The following is a 6,000-nucleotide window of genomic DNA, read 5'->3' on the forward strand; positions in this document are numbered from 1 at the left end:
TTTTGCTATTAGCTATACCAATAGCAACCTTGGAGGATGTTTTGCTTATCTTCTACTTTAGCAGATGTTTTATTTGGTATGAGTAACAATCTGGAATTTGCATCTGGAACATATGCATTTCTTATTTTTAAAAAAGCCATACATAAATTGTTATTGATAATAATATATGCTTGAAGGAATTTATTTTTACTGTATTTATCCCAATTACTGAAATATTTCTAAAAAAGCAGTACTTACATCTTCCTAAAACATTTATATCTATGCATATATAACTTAAATTGTGTGTGTGTCTATAAACATAGTATATGCATTTATATTTAAGGAAGATTTTATAGAATTTGAGAGAGAAAGCCTACACATTGCTATTTTATGAATATAGAACTATATATCTTCTTTCAAGAATTGAAGGATAGATTCCAAGGTAAGGTTTGTCTTTTTTGTTGAGAAAATATATTCTCATTTCTAATAAACTGTCATTCTCACAACAATACATAAAATGGAATTGTGGTTGAAAATTTTTCCCACTTTAAATAATGCCCTCTTTCAATATATTGTACTACTTAAAAGAGAAAAAAAGTTGTGAGTACATTACCTTCTGAAGTGTTTTTGTCACTTATTTTGAGATCATACTTACATCTTTTCAAAAACTAACAGGAGTTACTTTTTATACTAAGTGATTTGCTTTAAAACAATTTTCTTTTCTGGTTTTGGGAAGCAACAGATACTGAGATTTTTGAATCTTTCCAAGTAGTTTTTTTCTTACTTTTGAGGGAAGAGAGGGAAGCCTTGGGAGACAAGTTGACCAAAGTAAAGCCATTTGGGTTTTAGGCTAACCCCTACTCTATAAGGCAGCAGGTCATAAAAAGAGTCACAAAATCTGAATCATGGAAGACCACAAGACCCCAGTCCCAAGGAATGGAGCCTACCAACTGAGCCAGCAGCCAGAGCCAGGCGGGTGCCCCTATGGTCAGCTAATTTAAAAAACAAAAACAAAACAAAGAACCTAACAAAACCCTTTTTAGAGGCAAAGGGAAAATCCCTCTTCTTCACCTGGGAAGAGAGACTGCTACTTTGTCTATGAAGTAGCTCCTTTCTTACTTTAATCCTTGCAAAATCTTGCCCCCTTTCTCTGAATGACTTGCTCTTGAATTCTTTCTTGCCCAAAGCCAAGAACCCTCTTGGTGAAAGGCCCAAGGCCCTCCCTCTTGGAGCCTTGGATAGTGTGACATCACTTTGTAGTGACGGCCTTCTCGCTCTACTCTAATTTTTCTTTCTTTCCTTCAGTGGAATCTCTGCCTCCTACATTTTCTCTTTCCCTTCTTTCTTCCCTCCCTCCCTTCCTTCCTTCCTCACTTTTTCTCTCTATTTTTCCAAAGAAGGTTTTTTAAAAGGAGGCAGTCACAAAGTCCTGACTCTGTTAAGGGCTGTTAATAACTTCTGGTAAAACTCTGGGACTATTTAAAGGCAACTTGTAGCTTTTTACTTGTATTTGAGATGAAGAATAGTGCATGTCCTCTTGAATTCAATGCCAGGCTCATGGCTAGGTAACTAAATTTTTGAAAATCCTAACCTTTGTCAGGAGACCATAGATCAATGTAAAGGACCTCGGGGAAATTGAGCTTTGATAATCTTCACTCTGAACACACAATGTGGGAGGGAATAAAAATGTTCTTCACCATGTCAAAGAACAGAAGTCCATCACCCTACTTTTTGAGAGTCTAGCATGGTTAGAGGTCAAAACAGGAAGTGCCATTGTTTAGAGGCAGAAACATGAAAGTTCTGTTCTTAAAAACACCTTCAACCTTCTTCCCCATGAGGACATTTTGAATGCAGGAACTCTGGGTGGGACCATATGGCTTCCTGTATTCTTCTTAATCAAAGTGTTAAAGTTTGTTTTTGTTTTAAAATGCAGTTAAAAGAAAGAGATTTTGCCGTGTCAGAAGAGAACAACATCTAGTTCCTTTTAGATTTTTATGAGCATCTGTGATCATTTGTCATACGTGGCTAAAAAATGACCAGTACTGATGAAATGCCATTTTATTTTTAGAGAAAAGCTTCAGCACACTTTCCCAAAATAATAATAAAAAAAAAAAAATCTCTGCTTCTTTCTGGGGACATTTTGTCCATGCCTAAATGTAGATGCATACACTTTTATGTTAAAAAACATCTTTTTACCTAAATATACTGATGGCCAAAGACTTACATGCTATATGGTCTCTGGAACTGATGATATAGAATTCCACTTTCTAGGTTTCTTGTGCACAGATACTAATAAGTCATTCTTAAGACACTTGTTGGCTTGAGGTAGTATTTTAAAGAAAGAGAAAAATGTTATAAACCTAAAAAATGAGGGAGAAGCCAGAAAACAAATAATATGGTAAGTAGATACCTAGGTCTTTAACCTTCCATTTCTAACCTTTCAAGTTTTCTCCAACCCATGTTTGATGACAAATGAATATTCTAGAAGAAAACTAGTCGTTCAAAATAAGGATAGGAATCATTTTCTATAGGTAGAATGAATCCAAATAACTTTTTTTCTCTTTTCCTAATGAAATAAGACCATTTCAAACAAGGATATACTGGTATATTGAGGGAATATTTTCAGCCCAAATTCTTCTTTTTTTTTTAATAAGATTTTATTTATTTATTTAACAGACAGAGAGCACAAGCAGGCAGAGAGAGAGGAGGAAGCAGGCTCCCAGCTGAGCAGAGAGCCTGATGCGGGACTGATCCCAGGACCCTGAGATCATGACCTGAGCCGCTTAACCCACTGAACCACCCAGGCGCCCCCAGCCCAAATTCTTAATTAGAAGCTTATCTTTATTGTTAAGCTGTCGTCATCATACCAAAAATGCAACTTACTACAGTAACAGAATAAAAGACAAAATCCTCAGATAATAGACCAGGAAATTAGAGTAAAACTCCTCTCTACACACCCGGATCCAGTTAAAGACTTGACAGAGAACACCATTTTGTGTGTTCCTCATCGTGGTCTTAAATATATTTGAGTTTGGAGTTCCTTACTTATTGATTTCTGCATACAATCTGTGGAAAAAGAAGTTTTCTGTCTTCCCTATTAAAGAATATGAAATGACAGGGCATCTGGATGCCTCAGTGGGTTAAGCCACTAGCTTCAGCTCAGGTCATGATCCCAGAGTCCGGGGATGGGGTCCCGCATCAGGCTCCCAGCTATGCGGGGAGTCTACTTCTCCCTCTGATCTTCTCCCCTCTCATGCTCTCTCTCACTCTCTCTCAAATAAATGAATAAAGTCTTTAAAAAAAAAATAAAGAATATGAAATGACTGGCCATAATGAAAAGTGAGAAGCATTTTGCAAAATTATTGATTAAGTCTAAGAATAGGTGGGATTGTACTCATCTCCTAATCCAGTCATCCCGTAGGTCTTTATTTATTTATTTATTTTTCCTACTAGCAGAGTGTACAAGGAAAGTTATGGGACCAGAATGAAACTTTCTAGAGGTCTCTTTATTCCACACATGTAATTGTAACAGAATGTGCTTGAGAATCCATTTCTCATCTGCAGAAACCAAGGGAAACAGCAAGAATTAGCAGAGTAGAAGATGGGAAAGTGATCCTCCCAGGGTCTTAATGTTTCAGAGTATAATATGATCACGGGGCTATTCAGTTTAGCTTCCTACCTTTTCACTCTCCAGGGTCATGGTATTTCTGTTTTGTTTTACAAGGTGAGTTGGAAATTTAATGGGTTTTATTTATGCAGTTGGAATTTTGTAATAGAGGGTAAATTAAAAGGAAGTAAGACTTGATTACAGGATCAAAGTTCTATTTGAAAACTATGGGGTTCTTACAGGAAGAAACCAGAAAGTCTTAAAAAGCTGTACACTGAAAAACTATTTTACAGTTTACAAAACACTTTTATGTAAAATTATTTCATTTACACATACAATGAGGGAGCTCCGGGGTCTACTAGCAGAGCTGTGACAGTAACTGTGCACCTCTTTGTGTCATCTAAGACTCTTTGCATTTTCTCTTTTTCTTTCTCCCACTCTCCTTCTCTCCTTCTACCCCCTACCCACAGTGACTGATTCTGAATCTCATTATATGGATGCTTAACAACACAAGGAACTAAAAACTTTTTGAGGGCAAATTTAGTGTCCTATTTATTTTTGCATCTCTAGTATCTAATCCAACATAGGTATTCAGCTAATATTTGTTGAATGAATGAATATAATAAAGTAAAAGGACAAATTGAAAACTGAACTGTCTTTCCAGAAAGTAAATAAGTGAGAATAGAAAATTAATACTATGGATTTTAGATAATTATTTAGAATATCAAGTACTAGATTAGATGCTATCTATCGTATGATCTGTCCTCTATCTTGTTAGTCTCACTCCAAATAATCATTTTATCATCTGTCATTATTTACAAATTTTCAGGTCATTAACTCATAATTAAAATTGAGAAAAATTTGTCTTGTTTTACTGACAGCATAGAAGTTAGATGCCATTCTTCAGTAACATAAGGTTGTTCGGAATACAACAAGTAAAAGTGGTCATTGACAATTATTTCTCAATAAAACTGGGGGAAAACTGGTCATCATTATCTGTCACATTTGGGAAAGTATAAGACTGTAACCATTAACTCTTATTCTATTTATGGCAGTTTTCTTTGTTTATCATTGTTATATTTCCTTTATAAATTTCACAGGATCGTTTTTATATTATTTCATCAGTCTGGCTTATCCGTGAGTAGATTTCAACTGGCAACTGACCACGCTTAGATGAAACAAGATTTCATACATATATTTTGTTCTGCCTGCGTGTCTAGGTAAAGATCCTGCGTGTGTTGAGCTTTATTTTATTTCTGCAAAGTCTCTCTAAGTAAACATTTGTGTGTGTGACTTGGAAGAAAATTGAGAGGAAGAACTAATTTATTATTGATTTAAGACTCAGAATCATTGAGGTCCCATCCTAGCAAGAATCTCAAAGAATATACACATTTTACAAAACCAAACCCATAAAGCAAATAAAAATGAAACAGCCAGTATCCAATTTAGATTCTCTAGATCTATATACCAAAGACGAAAATACAGAAAAAATGGCCCACGCTGTAATTTTGCCAACTTAGTTAACTACTGTTAAGAAACACTACACGATGCCATCTAGTGACAGGTGACCAACATGATGAGTCACATAGAAATGATGGGGTGAGGAGGTGAATTTCCCAGGGTTTGTATGTAAAGAGAAAATCCTTCTGAGAGAATTACATTGGATAGATTAGTTTTATTTCTCTGGGTACAGGGAGTGAACAAAAATTTATCAGAGAGCGGCAGCGTGGGGATTTTTATTTTGAAAGACTGCATTGCCACCTACCTCCAAGTCTGTACCTCCACCTCCTCCTGCCGCGGGCTTCACCATCCAGTCCGCAACCGAGCTCAGAACTGGTGAGTGTCCTCAAGTCGCAGCCCCCCGTAGAGTGACAGGTGGTGGAGGTGGAGCACTTTAGAAACCAGTCTCCAAAAAAAAAAAAAAAAAAAAACAACTTCAAAAAATGGAACCAAGATGATTCCTAAAACAATCTGTACCCAATTAAAAATAACAACAACAATAATAAATAAACTGCTGGAAGTTCAAAGAGTAAAACTAAAATAAGGATCAGAGGAAATCATCTTTGTTTTTCTCAGTCAATGACTGTGCAGACCTGATGCTGTCTTATTCCTTGTACCAAAGCCTCACGGAAAATGCCAGAGACCTCTCCCTAAATGGCTGTAGCATTATGCCCTAAGGGAAATAATTTTCTCCAACATTTCTCATCTTTTGTAAACAGATGGCATAGGGTGGGGTTTTTTTTGTTTTTTTTTTTTTTTAAACGAAAGACCAACAATCTGTCAACTGTGGAATTCTCATAGTCCAATAGTTTCTTTTTGGTTAATTTTTCACAACTAGATTAACCAGTGCTGCTACCATAGATACATTTAAGAAAATGAGACACTTCCTCCCCGTGTTCATGTAGATCCGATTA

At 36.0% G+C, this 6,000-nt stretch overlaps 1 long non-coding RNA gene across 1 annotated transcript in view; it reads right to left on the reverse strand.

Moving 5' to 3' along the window:
• The window catches only part of LOC116869242, a 43,119-nt gene extending 37,644 nt beyond the window's left edge, over positions 1-5,475 (reverse strand). The window contains exon 1 of the long non-coding RNA XR_004382992.1: positions 5,352-5,475. This is a non-coding gene — a long non-coding RNA (uncharacterized LOC116869242). The remainder of the gene's footprint in view (positions 1-5,351) is intronic.
• Positions 5,476-6,000: the final 525 nt, after the last annotated feature.

Source organism: Lontra canadensis, unplaced genomic scaffold (assembly GCF_010015895.1).
Source record: "Lontra canadensis isolate GAN:19392208 unplaced genomic scaffold, GSC_riverotter_1.0 scaffold18, whole genome shotgun sequence".
NCBI lineage: Eukaryota > Metazoa > Chordata > Mammalia > Carnivora > Mustelidae > Lontra > Lontra canadensis.